The sequence below is a fragment of the Thalassophryne amazonica genome, chromosome 2 (assembly GCF_902500255.1).
Source record: "Thalassophryne amazonica chromosome 2, fThaAma1.1, whole genome shotgun sequence".
In the NCBI taxonomy this organism is placed as follows: domain Eukaryota; kingdom Metazoa; phylum Chordata; class Actinopteri; order Batrachoidiformes; family Batrachoididae; genus Thalassophryne; species Thalassophryne amazonica.
The window spans coordinates 2,207,288-2,229,142 of record NC_047104.1 but is presented as its reverse complement, the minus strand read 5'-3'; the positions used below and the strand labels follow the sequence as shown (position 1 = coordinate 2,229,142).

At 42.4% G+C, this 21,855-nt stretch overlaps 1 protein-coding gene across 1 annotated transcript in view; it reads right to left on the bottom strand.

Moving 5' to 3' along the window:
• fhod1 (formin homology 2 domain containing 1) overlaps window positions 1-20,991 on the bottom strand; it is a 91,274-nt gene extending 70,283 nt beyond the window's left edge. Inside the window, 3 exon segments of the mRNA XM_034182963.1 lie at window positions 96-163; window positions 13,824-13,888; window positions 20,886-20,991. The gene's annotated coding sequence lies outside the window, so the exon portion shown is untranslated.
• Window positions 20,992-21,855: the final 864 nt, after the last annotated feature.

Here is a 21,855-nt window from a genome sequence, read left to right as displayed (position 1 = left end):
TAGTGCCACTTTAGACGAGTCAGTGCTGTCAATCAATCATCCTGTTTGTAAACACAGACACAAATTGACTGTTGTAAACGACATGTGTGATTTACCTGGAAGAGCTGTTTGAGAGAGAATAGAGAGCGTCTGAGCTCCGGCCCATGGCTGTTGTACAGCTTCTCTGCAACAACACACACAAAACCAATTGTACCACCTTAAAAAAAAACAACAAACCACACACACAAAACCAATTGTACCACCTTAAAAAAAAAAACAACAAACCACACACACAAAACCAATTTTACTACGTTAAAAAAAACAACAAACAAACAAACCACACACAAAACCAATTTTACTACGTTAAAAAAAACAACAAACAAACAAACCACACACAAAACCAATTTTACTACGTTAAAAAAAACAACAAACAAACAAACCACACACAAAACCAATTTTACTACGTTAAAAAAAAACAACAAACAAACAAACCACACACAAAACCAATTTTACTACGTTAAAAAAAACAACAAACAAACAAACCACACACAAAACCAATTTTACTACGTTAAAAAAACAACAAACAAACAAATCACACACAAAACCAATTTTACTACGTTAAAAAAACAACAAACAAACAAATCACACACAAAACCAATTTTACTACGTTAAAAAAACAACAAACAAACAAATCACACACAAAACCAATTTTACTACGTTAAAAAAACAACAAACAAACAAATCACACACAAAACCAATTTTACTACGTTAAAAAAACAACAAACAAACAAATCACACACAAAACCAATTTTACTACGTTAAAAAAACAACAAACAAATCACACACAAAACCAATTTTACTACGTTAAAAAAACAACAAACAAACAAATCACACACAAAACCAATTTTACTACGTTAAAAAAACAACAAACACACAAATCACACACAAAACCAATTTTACTACGTTAAAAAAACAACAAACACAAACCACACACAAAACCAATTTTACTACGTTAAAAAAACAACAAACACAAACCACACACAAAACCAATTTTACTACCTTAAAAAAACAACAAAAACAAACCACACACAAAACCAATTTTACTACCTTAAAAAAACAACAAAAACAAACCACACACAAAACCAATTTTACTACCTTAAAAAAACAACAAAAACAAACCACACACAAAACCAATTTTACTACCTTAAAAAAACAACAAAAACAAACCACACACAAAACCAATTTTACTACCTTAAAAAAAACCACACACACAAAACCAATTTTACCACTTTAAAAAAAAAAAAAAAAAACACACACACAAAACCAATTTTACCACCTTGGAAAAAAATACAAACAAACAAACCACACACACAAAACCAATTTTACCACCTTGGAAAAAAATACAAACAAACAAACCACACACGCAAAACCAATTTTACCACCTTAAAACAAACATGCACAAAACCAATTTTACCACCTTGGAAAAAAATACAAACAAACCACACACAAAACCAATTTTACCACCTTAAAACAAACATGCACAAAACCAATTTTACCACCTTAAAACAAACAAACAAACAATCCTTAATTTTTTTTTCTAAATCTGAGGCCATTGTTCTCAGCAGGAAACCATTGGATTGCCTACTCTGGGTAGGGAATGAGGTCTTGCCCCAAGTGAACGAATTCAAGTACCTCGGGGTCTTGTTCACGAGTGAGGGGACAATGGAGCGCGAGATTGGCCGTAGAATCAGCACAGCAGGCGCAGTGTTGTATTCACTCTACCGTATTGTTGTGATGAAAAAGGAGCTGAGCCAAAAGGTGAAGCTTTCGATCTACTGGTCAGTCTTCGTTCCTACTCTCACCTATGGCCATGAGGGTTGGGTCATGACCAAAAGAACTAGATTGTGGGTACAAGCGGCTGAAATGGGCTTCCTCAGGAGGGTGGCTGGTGTCTCCCTTAGAGATAGGGTGAGAAGTTCGGTCATCCGTGGGGAGCTCGGAGTAGAGTCGCTGCGCCTTCACGTTGAAAGGAGCCAGCTGAGGTGGTTAGGGCATCTGGTAAGGATGCCCCCTGGGCGCCTCTCTAGAGAGGTGTAACAGGCACGTCCATCTGGGAGGAGACTCTTTGACATTTTGTTTTTGTGGGAATTCTGTATCAACTAAAGGTCAATTTCTGTGTGTGTGTGTTGTATTTATTACGGTGAAAAGATAAGGAGCCTTGAGTCTCAGTGACCTTTAATTATCATATAGATGTGAGGGGGCGGGGGAAACTGTGCCACAGTTCGGTGTCAGCCTCCACAGAAAGGAATGGAACCATATCCTGTTTGTTCCTGTAAGCCTTGACTCAGTTCACAGGAAGACACATGAAATTTAAAGTGACGTAATTTGACCAGTGGAGCAAAAAGACTTTTCATGGATCAGCATGATCCACATCACCAGGGACCTCGTGTACACATCCTTGTGTGGATTTCCTACTGAAATATGGCGTACGCCAAAATCCAGAAACTGATGCAAGCACAAAAATATCCACATGTAATCACAGTGTGCGTACGCATGGATCCAAGCACGTTTAGTTTGTACATCCCACTGAATGTGGAATTAATGGCCCAGTCACATGGCAACGACAATTCCTGAACGAAGGGGAAAAAGTAAAAATCACAACTCGTCGAGAAAAGGTCGACAAATGAGCTTTTGAGTTTCCCCATCACTGAATATCCTGCAAATCAAGAGCGCAAATGGGACGAAAGAGGAACAAAACGAAACCGAAGCTAACATTGAACTCCACGCTTTGAAGGAAATGCACCTGGAGCCACTGCTGAGCAGTGTGTGTCTGCATCTCTGCGTTCCGGGACTCAGCACCGAGACGGAGCTCAGCTGCAAACAGCAGCGTGTGATCCGACCCACTGTGGAGATCTGTACACCTGCTCTGGTTCCTTGTTCAGAACAAAAGAGGGATCATGTCCATCATCAGAATCCTCACTGTCTGGTTTGAACTCTGACAACACGCTGTGCACTCCATCTTGCTCCAAAAAAAACAAACCAAAAAAAAAAACACACACACACAAACTGAAGCGCTTGGTCAACATTCACAAGACGTCTCATTTTTACAACAAAACCACCACACACGCTAAATATGCCACCAAAATTATACACACTGCAAACATGGCAAATATTTCTCAAATCTTTCAAGTACCAAAATTCTAATAAAAAAATACCAAAACTCTGTACACCTGAAATGCTCGCGTACGACAGAGAGAGAGAGAGAGAGAGAGAGAGAGAGAGAGAGAGAGAGAGAGAGAGAGAGACACACTCTGTCTCTGCCTTTTTTCAAAACCCTGGTGTTTCTGATCACCAGTGCTGCAGCTGTGTGTCAGTCACACGCACGCGCGTGGGTTCGATTACCTGTTCTGATCACGTACAGGTGCTGTGTTCCTGGATCAGACACACACGTTTCACCTTCTCTCCAGCTGATTCACTCTGGATGAATGCATTCAGTGTTTGGATGTGTTGTAGCGCATGTATACATGTGCATGATTTAGTGACTCAAATGTTCAAAAAAAATAATGCAGCCATTTTCAATCACACTGGGTTTTCTGTTTTCATATGTCACACCTGTGGATCAAAGCTGTTCACACGTGAATGTCTGCTGCTGCTGGCACTTTTTTCACACTTGATGGCTCAAAGTCACACTTCTGTAAACTGCCAGCTGATTTGCACAAACAGAGGTGCAGTTCACTCAGAGATCAGAGCAGACGGCATAAAATATTATTACGTTGTGTTGGCAACGAGGTTGATCACAATGCTGCAAAGCCCCCCCCACTGCGAACAAACAGCGATCAAGGATCACTTCCTCAAAACGTCTGAATTGTTAGACACTGAAAAGGGCAGGAGGCTCTTCTCTCTGCAGATGCTGGAGGACAGCAAACCCTCAGAGCTCATGGACAGAATGCTGGAGCTCCGGCTGGACGTTGTGCAGCAACTCTCGCGGCGTTGGCCAACACCACAATCACAGGCTGCCGTGTGCTGGTGGAGAGACTGACAAGTTCTTCCTGGCCGGCCAGCACCACAGCATGACCGCGGCAGCACTCGCACACAGCGGCAGAAGCCCCAAACCGCACATAGCAGCACCGCTGTGGAGGAGCTGCAGGTCCTCCGCTAAAGTGCCCACAATCCAGCTTTTGTACTGTATGAAAGCATTCAGCTGGCTGACAGAAGTCAAACTAAAACACAAACGTTACAAAAACTAAGCAAACAATAAGAAACACATCAAGAACTACAGCAAAACGAAATACGGATGAACTGAGGTTTTTGGCGGCATTCATTCAAATTTTTCAAGTTTAAAAATCCTGACAACGCGCCAGCTGCAGGGACGAAGCCGCGCGAAGATTAAACGATGCCGATGAAAGTGTTAGTAACAATAAGAATGTGGGTTATATCATGATAAAATTTTATTACAGAGATTAGAGCATGCCATAGGTATTAAAGGCACTGCGCTGCGCTGGTTTGAATCATATTTGTCTAATAGATTACAATTTGTTCATGTAAATGGGGAATCTTCTTCACAGACTAAAGTTAATTATGGAGTTCCACAAGGTTCTGTGCTAGGACCAATTTTATTCACTTTATACATGCTTCCCTTAGGCAGTATTATTAGACAGCATTGCTTAAATTTTCATTGTTACGCAGATGATACGCAGCTTTATCTATCCATGAAGCCAGAGGACACACACCAGGATTGTCTTACAGACATAAAGACATGGATGATCTCTAATTTCCTGCTTTTAAACTCAGATAAAACTGAAGTTATTGTACTTGGCCCCACAAATCTTAGAAACATGGTGTCTAACCAGATCCTTACTCTGGATGGCATTACCCTGACCTCTAGTAATACTGTGAGAAATCTTGGAGTCATTTTTGATCAGGATATGTCCTTCAAAGTGCATATTAAACAAATATGTAGGACTGCTTTTTTGCATTTACGCAATATCTCTAAAATCAGAAAGGTCTTGTCTCAGAGTGATGCTGAAAAACTAATTCATGCATTTATTTCCTCTAGGCTGGACTATTGTAATTCATTATTATCAGGTTGTCCTAAAAGTTCCCTGAAAAGCCTTCAGTTAATTCAAAATGCTGCAGCTAGAGTACTGACAGGGACTAGAAGGAGAGAGCATATCTCACCCATATTGGCCTCTCTTCATTGGCTTCCTGTTAATTCTAGAATAGAATTTAAAATTCTTCTTCTTACTTATAAGGTTTTGAATAATCAGGTCCCATCTTATCTTAGGGACCTCGTAGTACCATATCACCCCAATAGAGCGCTTCGCTCTCAGACTGCAGGCTTACTTGTAGTTCCTAGGGTTTTTAAGAGTAGAATGGGAGGCAGAGCCTTCAGCTTTCAGGCTCCTCTCCTGTGGAACCAGCTCCCAATTCAGATCAGGGAGACAGACACCCTCTCTACTTTTAAGATTAGGCTTAAAACTTTCCTTTTTGCTAAAGCTTATAGTTAGGGCTGGATCAGGTGACCCTGAACCATCCCTTAGTTATGCTGCTATAGACGTAGACTGCTGGGGGGTTCCCATGATGCACTGTTTCTTTCTCTTTTTGCTCTGTATGCACCACTCTGCATTTAATCATTAGTGATCGATCTCTGCTCCCCTCCACAGCATGTCTTTTTCCTGGTTCTCTCCCTCAGCCCCAACCAGTCCCAGCAGAAGACTGCCCCTCCCTGAGCCTGGTTCTGCTGGAGGTTTCTTCTTGTTAAAAGGGAGTTTTTCCTTCCCACTGTGGCCAAGTGCTTGCTCATAGGGGGTCGTTTTGACCGTTGGGGTTTTACATAATTATTGTATGGCTTTGCCTTACAATATAAAGCGCCTTGGGGCAACTGTTTGTTGTGATTTGGCGCTATATAAAAAAAAAATTGATTGATTGATTGATGTTTGGAGGGAATTTCAACATACTACATGCAACAAAGTGGACAGGAGGAGCTTTAAAAATACCTTTGTTTTTTCTTTAAAAAGTCAATTTAATGAGTTTTCAGAGGCAATAAACTCAAACATACAAGCACAACACATTAACACAAACACACAAAGAGGCTATTATTGGTTGATGTATACAGTAAATTAACTTTTTTTTTTTTTTTTTTTTTTTTTAAATCGGTTAACCACAACCAGCAACAGATCCATGTACACGCACACAAATTTAATTTATTTAGTTTATATTAGGGATAGCCGATTATCGGCCAGGCCAATAGGACCCCAGCAACTGGAAAATCCAAGGACACGCCCACAGACACACCCACATGTTGCGTGGCTGTGACAGATGGATATTTTTGGGAGGTGGGGATGGACTGATGGTCTGAACAACCAGGACACAGTTCCATAGATGCTGCAAGGTGTTACACCAGGAAGCTGCTCTCAGCCCTGATATTTAAAATTCTGTGGTGTCTTTAAACTTGACTTGTTTTGTATCTTCTGGACATTCTGTGGCTTTAGAGATCAGCGAAGGCCGTCTGAGGGGACAGAACCACACTGGACCACTGGGACATGTCAAGCCCTCTTATGGAGTCTATTCTGGACCATGGTGACCTCCATGCTCCAGGACTTTGATCACATGACCCTTCGGTCAGCGTTTGCCCTCGGAGCAAATGAAATGTATCAACAGTCATCCAGCTCTGAGCTAAAATGGCTTCCAGCCAACCACAGAGTCAGAACAGCTGAAGGTTTGACAGCAGAATCATGGCCGGATTACAAGGAGCTAAAAGTGTCCACGTTCCCAGAACATTAAATTCCTCAGACTGACACACACACACACACACACACACACACACACAACAAAACCACTTTTCTACCTGAACAAACCTCAACTAATCAAAGCAAAGCGCACCGTGACGACGAGTTAACGCACCAAAGCAAAGCGCACCGTGACGACGAGTTAATTGTTAATGAGCCTCAAACATCATGAAAGTCAATCAATAAGAAAAAAAATACATAGTTTGTGAAGAATCAGATTTCTAAATGGGGATTTGACGTGGAGAAAGAAGACGTGTGGGTCGGGGAAAGTGAACCTACAGCACCTTCACATCATTAACATCACTTTGAGCAGATGAATCAGTTAATCAGTGGAATCACGGGGGAGTGGGAGGTTACAAAGAAACACTGCCCCCTCTTGGCCCTTTCTGGAGTCGGTTTCAGACCTCTGATTTAGAGACACCACTTCACTGAACCTGCATGTCTTTGGATGTGGGAGGAGCCAGAGGGAACCCATGCAAACAAGAACATGCAAAGTCCACACAGGAAGGGCCAGGTGGGAAGCAAACCACCAACCTTCTTCCTGCGAGGCAACAGTGCTAACCATAAAGCCACTGCTGCAGCCCAGATTATTGTTCTCATTTGGCTGTAAATGTGTCTGAACACAGTTGTGCAGGTAGTGGAGAAGGTTTCCCATCAATCCACAGCATTCTGGTTTGAAGCCCAACTACTTTTCTGTGTTGAGAAAGGACATCAGATTGTTCCTGGAGCAGTCTAACTGGTACAGGTACCAAACCTGTATAAACTGGCAAAGAGTCTGTGTCAAGAAGCACATCCAGCTGTAAAACTGTCAGCAAAAAGCATCAACCCCATAGAGCCACTGAAGCCAGAGACAGAAACTAAAACACAGACAAGGCAAGAACTCTTCAGACTATTCAAGGCCCGGGTGGCTGTTGGATGGGGTTCAAACCCCGCTGACACAGCACCTTATTGTCACAGGAATGAAACAAACGCTTCTTGAGTTGCACGAACAGACAAGACCCTCGGGCACGGTGAAGGTGATGACTACCACAGTGTGCCGACGTTCCAGGTATTCCACATCTGCCTGGACTTGTAGTTTGCTTTTCAAAATTTTACACATTTCAAAGCAGTTGTGGCTGGTGTGCCGATAGATTTCCCTGCCGAGTCCAGTACAGACACTGAAATGAACAGTCAGAAAATTACTACAATTCCACAATAATTATTTAACGTCCTTCTCAAAATCAGCAGTTTCACATAAAATTAACCATTTACAGCTACAACCCCAATTCCATTGTGTAAAATGTAAATAAAAACAGAATCCAATGATTTTCAAATCCTCTTCAACCTATATTCAATTGAATACATCCATTTCAAAATGAACAAATATTTGCACAGAAACAATAAAGTTTATCAGTTTGAACATTAAATATCTTGTCTTTGTGGTGTATTTAATTGAATATAGGTTGAAGAGGATTTGAAAATCATTGTATTCTGTTTTTATACTTTGGAAAGGAACAGTATCAAATACAATACAACACTCAAGTTCTTGAGCAAGAAATATTTCACCATTTGACACCAATTACACACATAGTACACCAAACTGTACTGAACTGACATTATCTTCAGACAAACAGATCCTGGGCTTCACAATGACACCGACCTTAACAGAACACAAAATATCAGCAAATTTAGATCCTTTCAAAATATTAAAAAAAAAAAAAAATCCTCATTTGACAAAAGAACATTATGTACATACAACAATGTTCACATCACCTTCTAAAAGAGAGAGAGAGAAAATTAAGGTAAAATTAAGGTAATAATTTGCATGAACATTACTGAGTGGAATGGAGGCAAAATAAAGAAGCTAGAATAACAAACAATTCTGCTAATTAAATTGGTTAAAATTAATTTAAAAAGTGTAGAGGACAAAGCAAATTAAGTTCATAAAACCACTTCATTAAATGCTTTGCTAAACTAGAGTTAGTCTGAAGATAAGCGTCCTGTGTGAACTCGTAGTGACCAAGTTAGAATTTCTTAAAAAAAAAACATGCAAATTGCTATTTTTGGTGGTTGTTGTTGTTGTTTTTAACTGAGCAAATCATTGGTTTTAGACTGTGGAATAGTCCAAAGAATATTTCACTTCTGTGAGCTGATCCTCCTGATGTGTAAACTGAAATCAGAATGTCACCATGGCTGCAGCTTTGAACACTGTTACAAACAGCCCCGGTCTCCCCTAACCGTTATAACTGGTCCGCTGTACCAATAAAGATCTGACCCCCTAAAACAACAAACATCACTCATTCACCTTCAATTTTCATCCTCATTTCCACACCAGGAGCAACATTCAGGAGTAAATCCAAACAGCTCGTGAACTCAGGTGAGCTGAAGTTGGATCCGAAAGCGAATCCACAGCTGAAAACCACCGAGGACATAAGGAGCAGGAGGAGCAGCATCGTAAAGTCCCAAAGTTCTTCAACTTACTCCAGCAAAACACACGGAGACAATAAATAGAAACAGAACCCAAACGTCGGTGGGGTTTCTGTTTCCGCCAAAAACAGCAGCACTTTGATAAATCCACAGGCGACCCGAGACATTAAATTTGGTGATGCTGATTGGCCAAATATTTATTATATTTCCTTAGTAATCACACACAATTGGTCATTTGGCTGCACTTCTAGGGGCTCTTTGAGTGAGTGCCCAAGAAGAGAAATGATACGTTCTGTGCTTCTGTCTGCGGAAATGTTGTTCTAATAATTCAGATTACATGTAGGCACGTACTATTAAGTAAAACTGACAGATACTTTCTGAAAAATATATATTTTATCATTTTTCCCCTCCACATCTGGGAGGGCGGCGCCCCAGCGCCCCCTATGGGCCAGCTGCCACTGTTTCGTCATTAAGGGAGAGGCTCTGAAGAGACGGGCGGGTTAAACCCTGCTCGTCTGCCCAGTAAACCAGTCTCCAAAGTCCCAGACATTTTCCATCTGTCCCTCTTCAACATTATCAGTGGACAGTTCTCGACCCATCAGAGGGAAAAAGCTAAATGTCAGTGTGAGTTTTGATCTGAACTCATCCTTTGAGTTACAGAAGTTAGAAAGAATGCCTTAAGAAAAAAAACAAAAAAACAAGCTGAACACTGCAGGAATTTGGCCTGTGATCCTCGGCAGACGAAGAGACCTTGGTTCAAGACTTTATCTCTTCCAGGATTGATTCCCATTTTGTCTTCAGACATACAACATAACTCATACCAGACATCTTCAAATGAGCAAAAATTCACCATCAAACAAGTCAGCCACACCCCTCCAGTACAGGCCCCTCCTCCTCTGTACATGTGAGGACAGACCTTCAGGGTTCCTTACTGAACAGCTGAGACCTCCTGATGATCTGAGCTCTGTATGTGCAGGTTCACCTCTTCATATCCGACACGGAACGGCTGAGCTGCCGACATTCGACGCTCTGATTCCGATGAGTCTTTACGTGTTCTCTGTTCATAATTAGTTACGTTGGAGTTTGTTGTTGAGTGGATCTGGTTCTTTTCACTTCAGTACCTCCACCAAAGAGGCTGTTTTCACCCACCTGTTGGTGACTTTATCAGCAAAACTACACAAAAAACAACCACACCAATTTTATTTAAATGTAAGTCTGTGGTCTGGGCTTTTGGAGCTGATCCCATTAGACTAATGAGGCAAATCCAAGAATCCTTATTATGTGTGTGTGTGTGTGGGGGGGGGGGGGGGGGGGGGGGGGGCAAGTTACTTCTATGAGAATTGTAGTTTTTTTTTTATCGTCTTGTTGGTGCTGTTAATTCTAATAAATTCTGGGCTGGGGGGGGCACTGGAGATGAGACAAACTGAATCTCTGTCAGAGCCTTTTGAGACCATTTCAATATATAAAACCTAGTTTGAAGTCACAAAACGTGCCTGAATTTGTTCAAATTGTATGGCTTTTGCCTTACAATATAAAGCACCTTGGGGCAACTGTTTGTTGTGATTTGGCGCTATATAAATAAAATTGATTTGATTCAAATGAGGTGACACCAGTTTAACCTCGTCTGCACAACTGAGCAGAATAAACACAAGAAAAAAAAAAATGCTCCAACATGTCAAAATTACATCATTTTTGTTATTTAAAAAGAAGCAGTTAAACAGCTGTCAAACTAGTTAATAACTATTTTCTGTTTGATGAGCTGTTGTGCTGCATGCTGGTGTTTGAAGACCAGCACGCTGTTCTCCATCACAGCTGCTGATTACTCAGTCAAATAAATAGACGCAGGGCTGAGTAACATCGTCCTGACGGGAACACGCAGAGTTTTGTTTTTCAGCGAGGCTCGTGTTAGCAAGACGCTCAGGTTTGGATCAATTCACATTCTGTTTCTGTCATTTTCAAGTGATTTAAACAGAGAAAAATCAATGTGGTTTGAGCAGATACTGATGTTAGTTTGTGAACTGACCAAACCACAATCACAAACAAACAAATCACTGTTTGAGGCGGCAAGTGGCAGCAAACAGTAATCCTGTTACTGCAGGAATCAACTAGACTAAGAGCTGAAGGTTCGATACCGTGTTGGAGATGCAACAGAATGGAGTCAGAACCAGGCAGATCTTATTCACCTGAAAATATCTACTGTTCCAGTACAGAAATCTTAAAAACTGTCCAGTCAGCGAGCTGCACGATTCATATTTACTGCAGGAGCAGCTTTTAGATTGTGTCATATGTCAATAGACATAATGTGTTTGTTTTGGATATTCTTGAGTGTTTTAAAATAACCCAAATCCAGATCATAGTCCTCATGTCTGAAAATGACCCATAAAGAGACAGGACCATGGAGCTGTATATGAGAACTCGAGAGCGCAGTAGCACTGAGCCGTGTGCTGCCAAGCAAGGGCGCAATTTAGAACTAGAAATTGGGGGGACAATGTGAGAGGTCCACAGGGAAGAAGCCCAGAGGCAGGGGGTCTGGGGGCCGCTTTAGGCTCCCAGAAGACAACAGTTTCTAGATGAGCTCATATGCATTCTACAATTTGAAACTGTGGATATAAGTACTTTATTCTGAGAATAGCCAGCATTGATTTTATTAACATCCTGGTGTAAATAAGGTATCACCACATGTGTAGAACTCAAAAAGAATGATAGGTTGAGTTTTCATTAAAAAAAAAAAAACAGCAGCAATGTGGTAAAATGTATTTCTAAATTTGAAAGAACAGGCTCTTAATAATTATTAACTATCACATACTGTATTTTGTTTTCCTCAAGATTTGTTTTTGCATAAGTTTGAAAAAACAACAGATCATAAATTTAGGATAAATGACTTATCATGAATTTAATTTTTGAAGTGGCAGTAATGACAACACTCATACTGAACATAATTTCACTTGCACAGACTGATTTGAGATCAAGCAATAATTGCAGATGGGCTTTCTGAGGTCCCAGATAGACTTTCTGATTTCCTTTTCTAACTTTCAGAATTGAGTCAATTAGCTTATGGTCCATTGATACTTATGTGTAGACACTAGTCCCTAGAGGCAACTATTTCTGGTTTCAAATCTGGGCAAATGCAGTCCCAGAAAATTCAGAATGTGACAAACAAGAAACTGGTGTTGGAAACAAGTCAATGCTGCTAAAAATACAAACTTGCAGAAACAAAGATACTATTCTGACATGGTTTGCACATAAGACTGACATAGCATGTTTCAAGGACACACATGTCAGAAGGTGGGGGGGACATACCATATTCTGTCCCCCCTGGTTGAAAAGGTGGGCAGGGGGCATGTCCCCCCTATCCCCCACCAAAATGCACCAAGGAGGCATGATCGCCATTTTAATTCTGGGCAAGTTAGTGATTTGTGTGCATAGAAGTTCAAGAAACAGGTGGAATATGCCGGAAAGCTGCACATGTTGGCAAAGTCACAAACGGAGGAAGAAGGGAGACAATATTTCCTTACATAAGTAAGTGGTTTTGGTTCTTCTTGTCACTTTGTCCGTGATATTTGGATGATAAACAGCTGTATGTCTCCTGCCGTACCTGTGTCACCCGATGACACGGATCATTAACTCTTCACTTATGACTAGTTGATATTTTCCACTGCTACACCAATGTCTAGTTAAAATACTTGTCGTTAGTGATTAAAATTGTTCAACAAGACTGGGGATTTTTTTTTTTTTATTTGCACCTTAAAATAATGAGATTATAATGACCCGCGCTGTGCCGCTCACAGTCACACCCACACACAGAGACGTGTACACACACCACTGACTTCATGAATGAAACTCGGTCACTAAAGGATAATTGTGTAAATATATATATATAAATAAATGTATTGTGATGGTTTTAGGAGCTGCGTTGAACAGCAGCTGCTGCAGGACGCCTCAGCAGCTTGAACAGCGCAGATCTGTGTAACTTTCAACACTAATATTTGGGAATGTGTGTGTGTCAGAGTAAGTTTAATACTTTCCTGACAATTTAATGTCATTTAATTTTACTGGCTCAGTATCCAGGTCAAAATGGCATTTTAACATTTTGTGAGCATTTTTCTGACTGTGTTCAGTCGCAAATCTCCATTGAAAATACATTAACATCCAATATTTTGCGCAGTTAGGAGACGTCATGTCGCTGTCCACGAAGGGACGTTTTCGTTTAGTGGGCAGCATTGGGACTGTGCTCTCTAGTTCTCATATACAGCTCCATGGACAGGGCCCCCCCAAACAGACCTGCTCCTTTAATAAACATGAGGCGCGTAGAAGAAAATCACAGCTGACACTGAATAAGTTCGACACAGAATAAGTTCACTGATGTCCAGATATTTTGGACCTGACTGTTTCTTCTTAGAGCTTTTCACATCTGTCGGAAGTTTTATCAAAGCTTTATTCTTTATTGCGTGTAAGTTCAGGTGACACGGCTGAGATGAAAAACAACTCGCTCATCTGTCGCTCGACATGTTTCAGGAGCAAAGTGGCACTTTGATCCCGACGGACACGTCTGAGGAAAAAGGAGAAACTCTGCTCTGACAGAGACTTTCCCCCGAGTCATCATTCCTCTGCTGGAGGACAGAACGGAAAGGAGGACGAGGACATAATTACCCAGGATGCAGTGAACCCGAACCGACAGCTGAGTCCTGAGGATCAGAAGAGGTTTCTTCCCTTTTCTGTGGGAAAAAAACAAAAACAAACATAAACAGATAAAGACATTTAAAGCTTGTGGACAGAAGCAGAGAGAACAAGTTCCTGCATCTCCGTCTCCTCCAAAAGAAAAAAGTCAAACCCAGTCGTGTCACATTCACACAGTAAACTCAAAAACGCATCTTAACACAACCAGCGCTGCAACCTCATTAAAAGCCGAGACCTCACTCGACCAGTTCTCCTTCCTCACCAAACAGGAGTGATGTCATGAAACAGCTGCAGTCCCACAAACATGACATCACCACAAAACTCATCAGTCCAGAACATCCAAAACCAACATCTGATCTGATCCCATAAATCAGTTCATTAGGCCTGAAGCTGCCTTCAGTGCACTCTGGACCTCTGGTCTTCTCACACTTCATGGAAACATTCAGCTCATGTTAAAGGTGTAGCGCCACTGCTTTTATTTATTTTATTTTATTTTTAAGATTTAAGTCAAAAATAATTTTCTTTGGCACCACTATAATTTTATTCTTCAGCATTTAGATACGTGATTCATAATATGATGTCACCAACATGATCAAAATTCATGCTGCCTGGAAACAATTTGGAATTTCAACCCCTGAGGGGGAGAAATTCAAGGGATCAGATGCTCTGACCAACATTTGGTAGATCTGGAAGTGATTTACAGGATATCTCAGGGATGTTAACCTAAGATGGGTCCATCTCAAAACCTCACTCATGTGCACACGCCCTTCCTCCAGTAGTAACACGGTATTCACTGTGGAACTTCCCCCAGATAAATATGTCCTGTTCATTAAAATGAGCTGTAATTTTGCAACATGTTGCAAAGTAAACGATATTTTAATTCTTGGATTTCAGTAGAAACTAAATTTTCTGTTTTGTGACATTTGAAGAGCCCTACAGCATTAAGCCGTGGAAGAAAAAAACAGGTAGCTGCCAACTTAACAATTATCACGACTCTACTGCACTGACCACTGGCACCACGGTGGCTCAGTGGTCAGTGCTCCTGCCTCACAGCAAGAAGGTCTGGGGTTCGATTCCACCCACGCCCAGTTTCTTTCTGTGTGGAGTTCGTATGTTCTCCCTGTGAATGCATCTACTCCTTTCTCTGTCCCTGACCAAGATGGTCCCCAGGCACCTGACTGTGGCTGCCCACTGCCCCTAGTGGTTGGATTGTGTCAAACTGTAATTAGGGTGGTTAAACACAGCGGACAAAATTTGCTGTTTGTATCCTTCTATGTATAATGACAATACAGTGGCTTGTAAAAGTACTCGTCCCCTTGGTATTTCACACATTTTAATTTGTTTATGCCATTTCAAATGCAAAAAGTACATCAGGCTTCTCAATATAAAAATTTGACATAAATGAGTAAAAACTCTAAAAGCCAAGATGATGGGTTGCATAAGTAATGGAACCCTTTGGTATAAAACCTGTAAATAATCAGTTTTATTGCCAGTTTTCTTCAGACAAGTCAGGGGATGGATACATGAACATTTCCAAGTCACTGTATATGTCTTGAACTTTATTTACATCAGTTATGAAGAAATACAAACAGTATGACACTCTGTGGTAAATCTGTGTGGAGTAGACAGTTCACAAAAACTGGAGAAGAGTGAGGAAAGCCACCAAGACATCCAGAAGAAGTTATAGGCTTCTGTGGCTGTGACTAGAGAAATTCACAAGTTCAGTGAACTTGTGGCCAAGTGTGAGAACACCTCATGGAGTACTTACTTCTTCCTAGTTGAAACAGACAGCAAGGGTCTCCATACCTCACTCTTCTTACCAAATGTCTTTTAGCACCTGTCATACCAAAGAGGAAGATATGTAATCTGACTCATCAGATATTCCAAAGCCTTCCAAAAGATGTCATTAGGACCAAAACAACTCAGACAGCTGTGGCCATACAATACCATTTTAACCTGCCAAGACCTGGTCCACAGTCCAAGGACCTCTGAACAGAGAGTTGTTCTAACATTCCTGTTGCCTTCCAAGAGAAACACATCAAGAGTGCACACATTAAACTGGGTGGCTGAGTTCTGTAGGGTACTGATGCTGGTGGTAGTCACAGTGATCTCTTCCTTTCAGGTAGCACAGTGGAACCTTGGTTAGCCCTCTTGCCTCATAGCAGGAAGGTCTGTGGTTCTGCTCCACGAATGTCCAGTTGCTTTCTGTGTGGCATGCGAGTGTGGTCCACATATCATCAAAACCATACAGGTCAGGTCGAGGAGCATCACCACATCCACCACACTGTGGAACCATCTTGGGTCCTGGATAACAACCACCCAGGCAGACAACCAGTCTATCCCCACCTATTGAAGGTAAACATCTATCTGCTGCAGCCACTTGAAGTGTGGGCATCTACAATAGTTGGGTTCTCAACAGTTAGGCACCTGGGTCATGCCCAAAGAAAAGCACCAAAAAGCTGTAGCTGAACATCTCTCAATGTAAGTGGTACATCTCCTATTCTTCTGTTATTTCACCAGTAGGGGGCATCACAGCAGGTCATCCGTTTCCATCTGAACCCTGTCCTCAGAGTCTTCTTATGTCACACCAACCACCTGCATGTCATCCCTCAGCACATCCATAAACCTCCTCCATCCCTTTGCCTGGTGGCTCCATTCTCAGCATGCTTCTCCTGATGTACCCTGAGCCCCCCGACACACATCCCCAAACCACCTCAGTCTTGCTTACTGTCTCCAGACCATCATACCTGTGCTGTCACTCCAATATGCTCATCCTGTCCATCTTCGTCACTTTTCACAAGGAAGACTGCAAAGCCTTCAGCTCCATCACCTTGAGCTCCGTGTCTTGTTGTTAGTACCACTATGTACAAGTAAGTGCCGGCACCAAGCTCAGGTAAATAGTTATGTTGTGTCAGAAACGGCTTTTGGCAAAATTTTGCCAAACCAAACAATCCAACAGTTCACATCTTCTCACAAAGACTCACAAAAGTAACGGTTCATTTGGCAAAGCCATTCCAGCAGCACCCAAGGATCCTCCAAAGAGATCTGATGCAGATGTCTCCCCAGACATCTCAACCTGAAGGGCAGAGGACCCAGAGACATAAATGTCATTGCCAAGACAACTGAGTGTTTCTACAAGCTTGTCCCTTTCACCACATAAACATACAATCCAGAAAGTGAATGAGGGACTGGAACTTAGCCTTGATCCAGGACCATCACAAACCCAGGCCTCAGAGTCTTCAGTCAGCTTCTCAAGTGCCACAATCAGAGCAACCACTGATTCTAGAAAGATCACAGCAGCATCCGTGAAGTCATGATTAGTCGACATTTCCTCACCAATGAAGACACACAAGTTGCCGGACTCCACGGGTTCACCAACACCCCGTCCACGTAAGCACCAAACAGAGTACAAGTCAGGACACATCCCTGATCAACGCCAGACTTCTTTGGGGGAAACTCGGAGCAAGTGGCTCGCCTCCGCACAGCACTCACCCAAAATGTGCAAATTTGGTCCATTATCAATTTACCATTTCTGATTCCTGAATATGTCACCACTCAGCTCAACGGCAGGACCAGAGCTCACAGAACAGCAGTTTCCAGAGACTGCAGCTGCTGGGATACAGAAAGAACCACAGCGTGGCAGGACGACAGAAAGGAAAAACAAAGAGGGGCGGAAAAGTGGGTTTAGTTTTTTTTTTTTTTTTTTTTTTTTTTAAGAGGGGAAAAGACAGAAAGAAAGAAATATGAGCTTCTGTTAATGACAACGTCGTCACTGAAGCAGAGTTTCCAGATCAGATTTCAGTTTGTCTGAGAACCAGTCATGGTCTATTTTAACCTCCAGACATCTACTGCCAAAGTCTCAGCTGTGACCACAGACACACGCTGAGGCAGCGTCTGAGAGACAGAAGACAACTGATGGGGAGGACACGGGCAGCCGACAGAGCTTCCAGCCGTCTCCAGTGATCCGAGCAGCCTGCGGTGCGGTTCGACAGGTCGGGTTCACTGTGCTGCTCGTAGGGTCCAGGTCCAGAAAATATGGAATCACACAAAAGCAGACAGCAGCTGAGAGTCGGCGCATCTGCAGCTGCACAGACGTCCTGCTGAAGGACCAGCAGACACCCAGGTTCACCAAAGGACAAATGACATGGACATCAACAGGAAGATGCGTGTCCATTTATTTAAAAAAAAAAAAAAAAAAAAAAAAAAAAAAAGTGCATTGTGCCAAAGCAGACATTTCTGGACAAACTGCAGGTCCCCCCCCCCCTGCAAAAAAAAAAAAAAGAACAGTCATCCAGATAAACATCTTCCTGTTTGCAGTTTGGATCTGGACACGGGCTGTAATCATCTCCATGACAACCAGCCAGCTGGAAACACAGCTATCAAAGTCTGCCCGTCTATAGGTCAGTCCAAAGTAAACTCAATCTTGGTCCAGAACACGTCCACCGCGTCATCTGTCAGGAATGTGGAAGTTATGTTTTGCTCATATTTACCCTTAAAGGACAGAAAATCTCTGACAGACGTCCTCCAGGGTTACATACGCGTATGATCTGCAGTGATGTTCTGTCCAAAGCTGCTTCAGCAAAAAGTCTGGAAGAAGTCTGATCCAAGACATGTCAGCTCCCACCAGGCAGACGTGAGGTCCAGCCTCATCTCCTGAAAGTAAAGCCCCAGGCTCAATTTGAACAGATGTGCTTCCCGATAGGTCACGGTCTCCAGAACCGCAAGAAACAGGCATGCAAAGGTCACGGTTTCTCCACGGGACATGATCACGGTTTGATGAAGTAACAAGTCAGACTTGAAACATATGAGATGTGCAAAAAAAAAAAGAACAAAACCCAAGAATAATCTGTAATACAACTTTAACACCACCTTGTTGATTCCAGCAAACCTCATGGTGATGCCACGACAACGTCACAGGTTCCACAGCAATGCAACTAATTACCAAAGTGTGTCAAAGTTCAAACAGAAAAAAAATTCAAAACATCTTGAAAATCCCACTATGATTATAACAAGCCCACAGCCCAGTCATGGAACATCTTTGTTCGTCGAGGACACCTTCCAGGATGCCAACGATTTCCAAGGGCAAGGATGGTGTTTGAAACCACGAACATCTGCGACACACATCCATGAGAGTGAGAACAGGGTTTAGAACCCGTCAACAGCAGCAGGCATTACGACGGAGCTCTCTCAGCAAAGTCACTGTGGTCACATTCAAGCAGCACATACAACCAACACACCACCTGATCCAGGTCTCCCAGATTAACACCTGCTGGACATCGAGCTCTTCCAGCACTCCCAGGAACTGCAGAAAAAGTGTTAATACAACACCAGCTGACATTCTGAAGGTGTTTACCTCCGTATCTTTTAGTACAAAGGGTGCGTGATGATTTCCACCCTGCCTCACCAGCTTGTTTATGGATTTTGAATTTTTTATCTGATGGAGAGCAGAGGGTCTTTGTAAATGGCTGCCTCTCGGACTCTGTCGTGTTGTCCACAGGCTCACCACACGTGGGCGCTCTAACGCCCCTCCTTTTATCATGTATACAGATAGCTGCCGGAGCTCTCAGTATGGCAGCTATCTGGTCTAATTCTCTGATGACAACTGTACTACTGTCCCGTCTCCACAGTACAGAATCAGACCATGGAGCTGCTTTACCAGATTTTATTTGTTGGTGTGATAAACAACCTTGACGGATTTAAATACATGGACTGCATTTATTTAGCGCTTTTTCATCTGCAGCAGATTCTTAAAGCGCTTTAAATAATGCCTCACATCCACCTGATGTGAGGCGTGCTGCCCATGCAAGGTGCCCACCACACACCCAGGAGCAGCTAGGATTAAGGACCTTGCCCAAGGGCCTTAGTGATTTTCCGGGTCAGGCTGGGATTTGAACCGAGGTTCCTCTGTCTGAGCCAAACACGTAACCACTAGACCATCACCTCCCTCGTTTCCAAACTGAAAGAAATGACCACTGACTTCAGACGTAACAGGAGTGGATTATACAGAATGAAGAAGTGGAACGTGTCATATCATCACCGTCAGTCCCTCGTCATGGTGGTCGTCCTCTGGTCACTCTCAGGGTGACAGTTTTCATTTATTTATTCTGGGTAACCATTTTAGCTCCTTCTTAAGTCTGTTTTTATTTGTTCTATTGGTCTTCTATGTGTTATACGTTATTGTGGTTTTTACGGGCTGCTCAAATTTAATTTGCCCTTTGTGGGATAATAAAGATGTTTGATTATTTAAAGAACAGCAGTCAAGGCAGCTTGAATTGGCATTTGCCCAACTCACAGTTCCAACTTCACAAATACTCAAGTGGAAATCCAAGAAGTTACAGACATGAATAAATCCAGATGATCACATTATAACGGGCACAGTCGCTTTGAAACTTCTCAGCCCTAAAATGTGACCACAGTCGTACTGTTTCAAACGGAATTCTCCCCTAAAGGCGATCTCCGCATGATTTTGTGAATGTCTCAGGGGACGTGTCAGCGTGCCGGTCTACGAGGCTCGGCACGGGCTGGGACAGGTCGGGTAACCTCATGTTATAGAGTTGGGTAAGACCCCTGGCTGCCTCGGATCGACTCGTGCAGGTTCAACTGTGCGTTCAGTTTTCACACTAAACCGGAAGCAGTACCTCGAGTTATTCTGATCTGAGTGTACACAGAGTTCACCCGCAGTTAAACTTTCACTGTGTTTGCTGCAGGCTATCTGGAGTCGAACAGCTCAACAGAGATATGTAAAAAAAAAATAATAAATAAAAAAAACTAAACTGTTCTGACTTGTGCCGAGTGGTGCATCTGCTCAGAAGGACCCAGAATCAGATGTGGCCATGTGAGAGCTGTTTGAGAAATCAAGTAGCCCAGAGTTGTTAGGACGAGGACAACATACTTTGGCCAGGTGGGAGAGTAGATTTAGTGCAGTTTTTGTAAATTACACCCAAGCAATTAACATTTTATAGTTTACATATAGAAGGAAAATGATCATGCGGACCATAATTAAGGACAGACATAGGTGAGGTATAAATGCACTTCTCCACGTCTTCATAGAAGCTCTCCAGCTCATCTCTCTGTTCCGCCAGAGAAGAATCCAGATCCAGATAGTTGCCGACAGTTGAGAGCTGCAGCGTACAATCCTCTAGCTGGAAGAAAGAGAGAGAAAAAGCACTTTACAGGATGTCAAACATCAGCATCGCCAACGTAACACGGTGCCAAATCTTATCTAACAGACGAATGGGACGGTGCAAAGAAAAATTCCAAGAACTTGTTCTGTGATCAAAAGGAATCCAGGCGTAAATAAAGGATGTGAGCAGCAGGACGAGAACCAACAAACCACTCAGCACGAAGCTTTAAAATCCAAAGTGTCTCTTGGTGATGTAACAGATCCAGATCTATGGTCAGGGGAAACTTTGGCCGTTTGTCTCGATAAACTTTAGTTGCACCAGTTCCAAAGACAAGAAGCAGTTAATGAGAAGATGATGAGTGAGAAGTGACCTTGCATCTGACCAGTCATTCTCACTGTGTTTTGTACAACACTACCTCTAACCTGAAATTTGGGGTTCCACAGGGGTCCGTCTTAGGCCCCCTGCTTTTCTCCCTTTATATAGCACCCCTTGGGCACATATTGTGGCACTGTGGGATTACCTTTCACTGCTATGCTGATGATACTCAGGTATACATGCTGACAACTGCTGGTAATCTCATCCAAATAAAATCCTTAGAAGATTGCCTTGCATCAGTGAGAAGCTGGATGTCTAGTAACTTCCTATTTTTAAACTCTGATAAGACTGAAATGATGGTGATGAGACTCACTACAGGGAAGACGTCAACCTTCTGTCCACGTGGTGCAGAAACAGTAACCTCCTGCTGAATGTCAGCAAGACCAAGGAGATTGTTGTTGACTTCCGGATGCATTATTGGCTACAAAGCGGACCTACTAGATGTCCAGTGAGACATCGGCATCAATTTGACCAGTTAACTCTTAGCCTAGGCTCGTGTGTCATAC